Genomic DNA, 12524 nt, shown 5'->3' with positions numbered 1-12524 from the left:
ACACTCTCACCCGGCTGTGTGTGTGTCTCGGGGCTTTTCCAGTCACACTGATGTTTTGAAGCCGACAGAAAAGACAAACATTTCTCCTTCTCGATTCAAAGTCCGGTGATATTCAGTGCCAAGGAATTGAGATACTCAGTCAGATTGACACATGACGTTTGAGATTTCTGTCTGTAATTCCTCCTCTTCTAATATCCTGTAAAAACAATTTATAAAAGTTACTTTTCTTCTCCTCATTTTGGAGAAGGTATCCTGAGGGGAACGACAGTCTGGCCGTGGGGTTAATCCTCCGGGTCCTCAGTCTTATTGAGGAATGTCCCCTTGGATCTATGGTGGTGGTGATTCTTTTGTATTTTTGTTATTATGGGAGGGTTTATGTGTTGTTGACTTTATCCTACTCTGGTACAGACGGGGCTTTTATCTGTGAAAGGAGCAGGTTGGGGAGACTTTGGTAAAGAGAGTTGGAGGAGGGGGTAATGGCGCACGTCCAATTGTGGCGTGAAAATCTGTTCCTGTCTCTCTGTCGCCTAACTAATGGCGGCAGTTAATCTGCAAATTTTCTCAGGGAATGTACGGGGCATCCATCACCCTATCAGAAGGAAAAAGATCCTCTCCTTTCTGAAGGAGAAAGTCAATATAGTTTTATTACTGGAAACGCATCTGGATGATGAGGAACACTTTAAATTGAGGCGGGATTGGATGGGGCAGATTTTATCACCTCTTTTTCATTGAGTCGCAGACTTGTGGCAAACCTTATTATACACTATCCAAGCAGTCAGGGTAACTCTGCCGATTACAATGTGCATGTCAATTTCCTTTGTGCCGGTCCCCCCCATCTCCCGTCCCTCCCCTCTGCCCCCTTCACTCGTCGTTTCTGGGTTCTTTCCTGCGCCCTTCACTGTACAATGGGAGTTATCTGCTATTTACAAGTGGACGGTGCCCTCCCTTCCCCCCCATTGATGGGCCTCCTCCCTTCCACCCCGCGCACTCCCTGTCCTGTTTTAAACCTTCCCTTGGGGGTTCCTCTTCTTGTATTTTTGTTCTAGGCTCTCTGGTCTCTGTGTCAGTTGGTTTCTGGTTCTCCCTCCTTTTCCCAGTAGCCCCCCCCTCCCCCACTTTTCCTGCCTGCTCCGTGATCCCGTTGGCCCCCGTATGCCCACCTCCCTCCCCAGTGTTCCATTGGCCGCTGGCTTCAAACAGGTCCTGGAACAAGTTGTGGGAACCCTCCACACTTTGTGGGAACCATCCTCTGACCCTCAGACGGTGAACTTGTTCTTCTCCAGGTGGAGAAATTCCGACAGGTCTGCCAGCCAGTCTGCAGCTGTGGGTGGTGCTGCTGATCGCCAGCCGAGCAGGATCCTCCAGCGGCCGATTAGAGAAGCAAAAGGCAAGGGCGTCGGTCCTCTTCCCCATGAATAGTTCTGGCTGGTCCAATACCCTGAAGACTGCCATTTGTGGGCACGGCTCCACCCTCATAACCATGGACATTGCGTCTAAATAGTCTGTGCAGAATTCGACAAGTCTGGGGCATACCCAGAACATGTGGGCATGGTTTACCAGGCCCCGTTGGCTCCATTCACATTTGTCCTCCATCTCCGGGAAGAACCTGCTCATTCGGGTTCTTGTCAGGTATGTTCTGTGCACAACATTCAACTGCATGAAGCTTCGCCTTGCGTAGGAGAAGGTGGAGTTGGTCCCGTTCAGTGCTTCGCTCCAGAGTCCCCACCCTATTTCCGTCCCTCGCTCTTTCTCCCATTTGTCCTGGGTTTTGTCAAGTAAGGAGCGCATCCTTATTAAGAGTTGTCTGGACAGGTCCCCACAGTTTCCCTTCCCCAGACTGTCTGCGTCCAGTAACTCCTCTTGCATTGTGCTTCTCAGGGTTCCTGGGTATGCTGGTGTCTCCTTGCAGAGAAAGTTTTTGATCTGGAGTTCATCCCTATATGGTAGGTCCAGTCTCTCTGTCAGCTCCTCTAAGGTCGCTAGTCTATTTCCTGTGTAAAAGTCCCTAACCATCAGTGTTCCCCCATCCTTTCTTTACCTCTTGAAGGTGGCGTCGAGAATGGCTGGTGCAAACGTATGGTTGCCGCAGATGGGGGCCATGAAGGACACATCGGTCAGACTGAAATGCTGCCACATCTGGTTCCAGGTTCTCAGGGTAGCTGCCACCACTGGACTGGTGCTGGCGGGGATGGGAGTGTTGCCATGGCGAGGGCCCGGAGGATCATTCCTGAACATGAGGACTCGTCCATCATCAACCATTCCATGTCTGGGCCCTTTACCCATCTCCTCATTCTTTCGGCCGTGGCTGCCCAGTGATAGTATTGCAAGTTCGGGAGGGCCAGGCCTCCCATGTTTCTTCTCCATTGTAGTACTGTTTTAGGGATTTTTGAATTCTTGCCCCTCCGCACAAACAATGTTAGATTAGGTGGGTTGACCATGATCAATGCACCGGATTATGGGAATAGGATGGGGAGTCTGCCTCTGTGAGTGCTTTTTCTGAGGGTCAGTGCAGACTTGAAGAAGCGAATGGCCTCCTTCTGCACTGTAGAGATTCTATGTCATCTATGTTATTTTAATTCGACTATGCTTTTAGTCTGTTTTGCAATATTTTGGGGTATGCGCACTGCATTGTTATTCTTCTGTTTTTATATAATCTTACCATCTTTCCCCACTCACTATGTTTACCTGTTAACTGATCTGGCATTTCAACTAGAGGCTCTGGTCGCTCAAATATCCTGCTATGAATTAATTCTGCAATGTGTTGCTTGTATTTATGCTGGCAGTATCAGTTGTTCTACACTGTACCCATTTTCCATCAATATTTCTGTAATTCAGTTGCATTCATTATTTAAAAAATGGTTAAAAAAACATAAAAGAAATATTAAAAATCTGTCCAGCTCATCCTTGAATATATTCAGTGATCCACAGACTCCACTGATCGCTGTGGAAGAGAATTCCATAGACTAATAGCTTTTTGAGGGAAGAGATGACTGGAAATATATAAATAGCAACAGTACAATATTACACAACAAGAAATAATAGTAAATGTACTTTATTACAGACCATAAATAATATGTCTAGTATTTTTAAACTAGATATATCTCTAGCCGATATTAATTTACTGTCCCATTAAATGTCAGCCATCTCCTGTAGAAACCAGCCCTTTAATTGTGATAAAAGAAAATTACTGTGGGTGCTGGCTTCTAAAACGAAAGAGAAAATGATGGAAAAGCTTTGTCAAAGAGTCATCGGACTCGCAACGTCAGCTTTTTTCTCTCCCTACAGATGCTGCCAAACCTGCTGAGATTTGCCACCAATTTCTCTTCCTTCAATTGTGAACATCAGGAAAGAGACCATCCTTTTATTTATTAATTATTTTTTTAATGCATTTTATTCAAACTTGTATCAAAGTAGGTAACAGCAAATAAACACCCCGGAAAACATTCTTCCCAACAATCAACTATACAGTTTGTACAGATTTTTCTCCTTTTTCACTCCCCCGCCCCCGGCGACAAACAGCTCCTCAAACATGGTCACAAACATCCTCCACCTTTTCTCAAACTCCACTGCTGCACCCTTAACTCATACTTTATCTTCTCTAACTGCAGGAAGTCGTGCAGGTCACCCAACCACGCTGCTACCCCCGGTGGCGAGAGACCATCCTTTTAGCCAGACAAATAAATGTGTCAAGCTGAGGGAGCAAAGGATGTCAATGTCTTTAAGAGAGAGAGAGAGACCTGGGCCAAGCTTTGCAGAGTCTGCACCCTCCCTGGATTCACTTCCTTTCCCTTCAGTTGCTGCAAGTCACCAATTGAAGGTCAGAATGAGAAATGGAAAGAGGGAGAAAAGAAAGTGTTTTACTCACAGATGTTGGAGACAGGAGTTTTTTTCCTTCACTTCCGCTGTGACATCACAATAGGGCCCTGCCTGAATCAGCCAATAGGAATTACTCTATTCCGCGCTGTAGTCACCGGGTTCCAGTGCGCAGGCGCGGCGCTTCCCGCCCCACCCGTTGTTTCGCCCGCCCCCTGAACAAGGCAGAAAAAAACCCGACAACAGAACCTCCTCGAGACAAGATTTCCAGGCAACCGGCTGACGGCCAGAGCGAGAAGCCGCTCGGTGATCTCCCCCTGCCCACGACTGCGCATGTCCAAAAAAAGGGGCGGCTGCGCATGTCCAAAAAAAGGGGCGGCTGCGCATGTGCAAAGGGTAGCCCGCCTCCTGACCTTTTACCTGAGGTATTGACCAATGGCAAGAGTTGGAGGACAGAAGGACTCTGGTCCTCCAGCTAATCAGCGCGGGCTTTGTGTGACTGCCCAGCATGTAATGTAATTAGGAGCCAATTTAGCTCAGCTGGTTAGTGATGCAGAGCGAGGTCAGACTGGTCCTCCCTCATGATTGTTGGAAGGAGGGCAGCACGGTGGTGCAGTGGTTAGCACTGCTGCCTCACGGCGCCGAGGTCCCAGGTTTGATCCCGGCTCTGGGTCACTGTCCGTGTGGAGTTTGCACATTCTCCCCGTGTTTGTGTGCGTTTCACCCCCACAACCCAAAGATGTGCAGGGGACGTGGATTGGCCAAGCTAAATTGTCCCTAAATTAGAAAAAATGAATTGGGTACTCTAAATTAAAATTAAAAAATGATTGTTGGAAGGATGCCCTCAAGATTTCTTGCCAAAACTTTAGATAGCAGTTTCAAGTCAACATTCGAGAGATTGGCTGATAAGAGACACACTCCCGTGATCCTTGTCCGCTTCAGAATCAAACAGACATAAGCCTCACAAAGAGTCGATGGCAGCATACTTGAGTCAAAGTGATAATACATACCCACAAATAGATCCAACAGTAAATCCTCAAATCCCCTGTAAAACCCACACGCACAGCCATGTGGTCCCAGCGCTTTACCTGGCTGAAGCTCCTTCATGGTCTTTGACATCGCTCCCCTAGAAAGAGTAGCATTAAGAGCCTCACGCTGGCTTTCTGAGGCCGCCGGGAGATTCAAGAAAGAGAAATAATGCTCCACACCGCCAATACATCACCAGACTGCTCAGACTTGTATAATCCTGCATAGAATTCCCAACATTTCGGTTTATTTCCTCCGTCTACATGACCCTTTTCCGTCCGCCAAGCCGCACAGAGAAAACCGCTCCAAAGTCGGCGTTTGTATTTGCTCGTGTTACTCCCAAACTCGTACAACTTCTACCTCGCAAACTTTCAACTTTTCTCGACCTGCTGAGTCTTACTGTGTTAACCTCCTTCAGCAATAGCTTACTTGGGCCGTATAATTCTCCTCGGCGTTCGCCAAACAAACCTCCAGACGCCGATGGTTCTCCAGCACCTGGACCTTTTATTAGCAATGTAAGAAATGAACCCCCCCTGCCGCCCCCCCCCCCAACCCGGCATGAACTTCACACGTCTAGAGGGTGAAATACCAGGGGCCGAGTTAAAGAAAAGGAAGAACTCAAACTCTTCCTTAAAATGTGTAGTAAATTAAGTACCTCTTATCAAGAAGGCATCAAACCTCCACCTTCTTGACCTGGGGGTGAGCCCTCGAGCAGAAGTTCATGAAAAATGGGGGGGTGGGGAGGGGGGGGGGGGGGGCTGGTGAGGTGGATTGGTCCAAAATTATAATGTTTTCTGTGGTGCAGCAGGACACCAGGTGTCGGATCGTCTTTGGCAGAAAAACGTCGTTGATTCTAGTATGACATTGATGTGGGGCTGGAAAGAACGTAAAAGCTCCGCCCCTCAGGTGCAAAGTTCTCCAAACATCCATATAACCCACCTCCTCGCAAGCCGAGGCTATGCCCTAGCTTGAAACATGGGGGGTTCTTGGTAACGGGGGGCTTATCTACCAGAGGATACAAGTGGCAGTTGAAGTCGCCAACCACAAAAATGTTAGTTGAAGCTAACTTTTGAAATCCGCAAAAGCCTTCGTAATTAACTCCGGGAGTAATTCGGGGATCCATAAACATTCATTATTGAACCAACATCTCCATGCACCGAACCTCTAATGATCACATATCTATCTGCTTTGTCCTTGGTGCAGGTTTCAACTTTAAAAGGGATATTTTTATTCATAAAGATTGCCACACCCCTGTTACTTGATGAAAAAGAGGCGAAAAAAACCTGCCTCACCCAATCCCTCAATTTAATGTATTCCTCATTTCAGAATCTTGACAGTGCAGAAGGAGGCCATTCGGCCCATCAAGACTGCACCTGTCTTTGAAAGAGCACTCTCCTTGAGCCCTTGCCTCCAGCCTATCCCAGTTACCCAGTAATCCTACCAAATCTTTTTGAACACTAAGGGGCAATTTAGCATGGCCAAGCCACCTGATCTGCACATCTTTGGACTGTGGGAGGAAACCGGAGATCCCGGAGGAAATCCACAAAGACACTGGGAGAATGTGCAAACTCTACGCAGCCAGTCACCTGAGGCTGGAATTGAACCTGGGTCCCTTGGAGCTGTGATGCAGCAGTGCTAACCACCGTGCCACCGTGTCGACCCCAATTGAGTTTAATCTAGATGCATTTCCTGAAATGAAGCTATGTCGACTTTCTCCTTAAGAAGGGAGACAATCATTTTCCTTCTGATAGGGCGATGGATGCCCTATACATTCCCTGAGAAAATTTGAAGATTAACTGTCACCATTAGTTAGGCGACAGAGAGAGAACAGGAACAGATTTTCACCCCACAATCGGGCGTGCTCCATTACCCCCTTCTCCAACTCACTTTACACCAGAGGCACCAAAGTTTCCCCAAACTGCTCCTTTCACAGATAAAAGCCCTGTCTGTACCAGAGTAGGATAAAGTCAACAACACATAAACCCTCCCATAATAACAAAAATACGAAAGAATCACAACCACAATAGATCCGAGGGGATATTCCTCAATAAGACTGAGGACCCGATGGATTAACCCCATGGCCAGACTGTCGTTACCCTCAGGATACCTTCTCCAAAATGAGGAGAAGAAAATAAGGGCCAACAAAGGATTGGGGATCGAATGTCCCTCTCGCATTTTAGACCCATTTTAGTCCGGATTAGAGCCTGAATTAGTCCGAGCTGCAAACCATCCCTCCAAATCCTTGTCCTTCATGAATTTAACAAAGACCAAGGCAGTAGTCAGATTATCGATAGACTTGACGGAGTTGTCGGATACAATTTACAGGGTCTCAGGATAAAGCGACAGAATTCACTCCCGCAGCCTTGAGTTCCCTTCAAACTTCATCGAAGCCTCGATGCTTCATTTTCTTCGCTGCCGAAAAGCCCTGGAAGAAGGAAATCCCTCATGGAGCCAGGTCCCACCTCGTCTTTCCTGTCCCCAGGACCTTCTGGTGATCTATCAAGTTGTGGAAGTGAATGATTACAGGCCTGGGATGAAAACTATCCCTCGGCCTCAAAGACAGGATCTGATGTTCTTTCTAATTGGAATCGCCCAGGCTTCACATCCAGCTTAGGAAAACGTGGCAGCCGGTCCTCGAAGAACTAACGGGAGCAACACCTTCTGGCAGGCCGACGGCTCGGATGTTCTTTCTCTGACCCTCGGTTCTCCAAGTCCTCCAGGACTTCTGCCACTGGCCAGTTTTCCAAGGTTTAAATTCTTGCCTCTGTCAAGGAGGCAACTTGCTCAACGTTCAGGATTCTCTCCTTGGGATCATCGAACCTCTTCATGGTGTTTTGCAGCTCGGCCTCATGAGTTCACAGATATTGAGTCAGCACACTCAGCCTCTGGTCGGTAACACGGATGATAGTAATAATAATAATCTTTATTGTCACAAGTAGGCTTACATTAACACTGCAATGAAGTTACTGTGAAAGTCCCCTAGTCGCCACACTCCAGCACCTGTTCGGGTACACAGAACGAGAATTCAGAATGTCCAATTCACCAAACAGCACGTCTTTCGGGACTTGTGGGAGGAAAACTGGAGCATCCAGAGGAAACTTACACAGACACAGGGAGAACGTGCAGACTCGGCACAGACGGTGACCCAAGCTGGGAATCGAACCCGGATCCCTGGTGCTGTGAAGCAACAGTGCTAATCACTGTGCTACATTGCCTCAGTCGTCAAGTATTTTCAGGACCAACATTGATACATTTCTAGATATTGAAGATATCGACGGATATGGGGATTAGTTTGGGAAAATGGTGCTGAGGTAGATTGGCCAATGAGCTCATTGAATGGTTGAGCAGGCTTGATGGGCTGAATGGCTGACTGCAGCTCCTATTTGTTATGGTCTCTGTGTCCAGGACAGGAAGCAGTGAGCAGGGATCTGTCAATCAGCACCTTCAGGAGAATTGGGAGGGTGAATATTAGATACAGCAGAGTGAGAATGGAGGGAGAGTGCGTGGGATGGAGATTTACAGCTTTTGGGGAATGAGAGAGGAAAGAATGTTCTCTAGGAACTAGAATTGTCTGTTCTGAGTTTCTATCCTGTGCTGACAGTGATGTCTTTTGTAAATTGTTTTTACAGGATATTAGAAGAGGAGGAATTACAGACAGAAATCTCAAACGTCACATCTCAATCTGACTGAGTATCTCAATTCCTTGGAACTGAATATCACCGGACTTTGTATTGAGAAGGAGAGATGTTTGTCTTTTCTTTCGGCTTCAAAACATCAGTGTGACTGGAAAAGCACCGAGACACACACACCCAAGTGAGAGTGTTCCAGAGCACTGACTGGAAAGAGCTTTAACCAGTTACCAACATAGCGATGATAAGGAAATGGATGGTGTGTGTGGGGTCAGTTTGGGAGCGGATGGAGGTTGCTTCGTTCAGGGGCACTAGCTTAGCAGTCCTGGTCACAGCACCTCTGCCGCTTTCACCGGCACGGTACTCCACCAGCCCGATAGTGGTGGCGGCTCTTCGGATCTGGGGCCAGTGGAGGAGGCATGTAGGGGAGGTAAGAGCATCAGTGTGGACCCCAGTATGCGGCAACCACCGATTTGCCCCGGGGAACATGGACGGGGGTATCGATTGTGGAGGAGGGCGGGGATTGTGAGGGTGGGGGTTCTGTTCCTGGAAAGGAGCTTTCCGAGCATGAGGGCGCTGGAGGAGAAGTTTGGGCTGGCGAGTGGGAACGACTTTAGATACTTGCAGGTGAGGGATTGTGTATGCAGACTGGTGCCGTCCATCCCACGTCTCCTGCCGAAGGGGAGGCAGGACAGGGTAGTTTCTAGGGGAGAGTTGGGAGAGGGTAGAGTTTCAGACGTCTACAAGGAGCTAATGAGAGCTGAGGATACGCAGACTGAGGACCTGAAGCTTAAGTGGGAGGAGGAGGAGCTCGGGGAGGTGGGGAGGGGGGGGGGGGGGATGCTGGAGGATGGTATGTGGGCAGAAGCCCTGAGAAGAGTAAGCCTAACCACAACATGCGCCAGGCTCAGCCTGATCCAGTTTAAGGTCGTGCACCGGGCCCACATGACGGTGGCCCGGATGAGCAGATTCTTCGGGCTGGATGCACCGGAGGGCCGGCTAACCATGTACACATGTTCTGGTCATGCCCTAAACCCGGAGGGTATTGGCAGATGTCATGTCCCGGGTGTTGAAATCTGGGGTGGTAATGAGCCCGGAGGTGGCAATCTTTGGGGTTTCGGAGGACCCGGGAGTCCAGGAAGAAAGGGAGGCCGATGCTCCGGCCTTTGCTTCCCTGGTAGCCCGGCGACGAATACTGTTAGCATGGAGGGACTCAAAGCCCCCGAGGGCTGAGGTATGGCTATCGGACATGGCGAGCTTTCTTGGCCTAGAGAAAGCCAAGTTCGCCTTGAGAGATTCGCTACTACTAGGGTTCGCCCGAAGGTGGCAGCCATTTATTGACTTCTTCGCAGAGGAGTAAGCGTCAGCGGGGGGGGTGGCTAGGGTAGAGTAGGGGGATATTGAGGCAGGTCCATGCATGAACAGCGCCGTGGTTTGCAGTATGTAATTTGTGTCTTGACTTCTTTTTTTGTTTGTACTGTACAATGTCATTTTTTCTTTCTGCTTAAAATACCTCAATAAAATTGTTTGTTAAAAAAAAAGTAAATCAACCATTCTCGAACACCAGCTGATTCTGTACAGTGGGTCGCACTCTCGCCTCTGAGTCAGGAGGTGGGGGGGAGTTGAATCTCCTCTCCAGAGACTCGAGCCCCCACAGTCAACTCTCCCGGTGTCAGTACTGAGGGAGTGTCGTCCTGTCAGAGGGACCATCTTTAGAGTGAGACATTAACCGTGCCGCCCCTTTAAAATATGCCCCTCCTTCTAAACTGACAGAGGGCCTCAAGAAGGTGCAAGAAAGCTTCACAAGGATGATAGCAGGACTGAGTGTTTAAATTACATGATAGCTTGAATAGGTTGGGGATATTTTCTCTGGGAAAAAGAAGGCTGAGGACTGACCTGAGAGAGACTTTAATGGGTGTGATTGGATTGACATAATCAACTCATCACTGTGATTGCAGGATGGAAATTCAGAACTGACAATTTTATTTGTCACAGAAAATCCTTCATCTCAAACTATAAATCTCTGTCTCCCAGAGACTCCCTCCTCCCTATTGACTGTAACACTAATTCATCCCACTATCCTCCTCCTGCTTTTCACCCAATTCTCCTCCCCTGAAGATGCTGACTATGGGGTTCAGTTTCACTCGCCCCTGTTGTCGTCCTCGATATGTCACCCAGGTGCCTAAATCTTTACACCTGAAGTTAACAAACTGTTTTGCTAAGGGGGACATCACAATGAAATCCAGTGACTATCCACATGTACTTTTCCTGCAGTCCAGATGTGGAGGTGTTGTGGGGCAAGGTTGATGAGTTGGATATCCCGCCTCCTCCGAGTCTGTCTGTGTATTTCTAACGGTTGTGTGAGATTGGTGACGGTTACTAATGGCGATGACATTACCCATAATCCGTTGCAGTTCAGAAAGCACTCTTTCTGTCACATTGAGGGAGTCTGTGTTGGGGCCGTGGTGTGGGGTGGGGGAGGGGGTATCACTCTGGTGGCATCATCAATAATGTCACATGAACCAGTGACTCCGCAGGTGTCTCTGCAACTTGTGATTCAGAGGCCGGTCTGGGATCCTCAGTTAGGGTTATCAGAGGCCAGTGTGTATCCAGGGTTAGGGTTGCTGTTGGTTTAAGGTTGTGTTTAAGGTTAGAGTCATATTTGGCATTAGTATATATTCGGTTTGAGGGTTTGGGTTATAAGGAGTTAATGTTAGGTTATGGTTCGGATTTGTTTATGCTTGTATGGTTATAAGCGATTCGGGGTTAGGGTTTGGATTATAAAGAGTTAGGGTTAGTTGATAATCAGTGTTTGTTTTAAGAATTTTTATGATCAGTGGATACTTCAGGTGATGAGTGATTAAAGTGAATGGATATTTACAGTGGTGATAGTGGGCATTCACAGTTAAAGTTATTGAGGATGTTAGTTAATTTTAATTAATAATAATCTTTATTGCCACAAGGAGGCTCACATTAACACTGCAATGAGGGCAGCACAGTAGCATAGTGGTTAGCATAATTGCTTCACAGCTCCAGGGTCCCAGGTTCGATTCCCGGCTTGGGTCACTGTCTGTGCGGAGTCTGCATGTTCTCCCCGTGTGTGCATGGGTTTCCTCCGGGTGCTCCGGTTTCCTCCCACAGTCCAAAGATGTGCAGGTTTGGTGGATTGGCCATACTAAATTGCCCTTAGTGTTGGGTAGGGTTACTGGGTTGTAGGGTGGAGGTGTGGGCTTGGGTAGGGTGCTCTTTCCAAGAGCCAGTACAGACTCGATGGGTCAAATGGCCTCCTTCTGCACTGTAAATTCAATGAAATGAAGTTACTATGAAAAGCCCCTAGTCGCCACATTCTGGCGCCTGTTCGGGTAAACTGAGGGAGAATTCAGAATGGCCAATTCACCTAACAAGCACATATTTTGCGCATTGTGGGAGGAAACCGAAGTACCCGGAGGAAACCCACGCAGATACAGGGAGAACGCGCAGACTCCACACAGGCAGTGACCCAAAATGGAATCGAACCTGGCACCCTGGAGCTGTGAAGTAACAGTGCTACCCATTGTGGTTGTTATGATTAGGTTAAGAGTATTCGGTGTTATGATTTGGATTATTAGAGGTTAGGATTAGTGTTGTTAAGGTTAGTGCTATTATGGGTTCAGGTGATTTTGGGTTATCAGAAAGCATTGAGCTTATGGTTTTGGGGACTGAGAGTCAGAAACTGTGATTGGCAACATCCAACATCACTCTATGTTGTTCACCCTGTCATTGTTAACCATCCTTTTCACCAACAATATGTATATAAGAACCATACGTGCTGTAAATATTGAACATAAAGTGTTACTGTGTGTCAATTGAAAATGCGAATAAAAATATTTTTTATAAAAAACAACCATTTTTACAATATGTGACTTCTAACTAATCAGTTTCCTCAAAGCCTAATCCTAATCATTGAGAGTCACAACTTGTATCTATTGAATGTCTTTAACCAGTAAATGTTTCAAGAGAAATTAAAACACCCAGTAGTTAACTGAAAGAGCTAAACCACAAGGCTTAATGTCTTTA

The 12524-nt window shown here is 47.5% G+C and overlaps 1 protein-coding gene across 1 annotated transcript in view; it reads left to right on the top strand.

The window, feature by feature from the left end:
- Positions 1–12524, top strand: part of LOC140422388 (uncharacterized) — a 57159-nt gene that overhangs the window by 36218 nt on the left and 8417 nt on the right. The gene's annotated exons all lie outside the window — the stretch shown is intronic.

Source organism: Scyliorhinus torazame, chromosome 5, assembly GCF_047496885.1.
Source record: "Scyliorhinus torazame isolate Kashiwa2021f chromosome 5, sScyTor2.1, whole genome shotgun sequence".
Taxonomy (NCBI): domain Eukaryota; kingdom Metazoa; phylum Chordata; class Chondrichthyes; order Carcharhiniformes; family Scyliorhinidae; genus Scyliorhinus; species Scyliorhinus torazame.
This window is presented reverse-complemented; position numbering and strand designations above follow the sequence as displayed.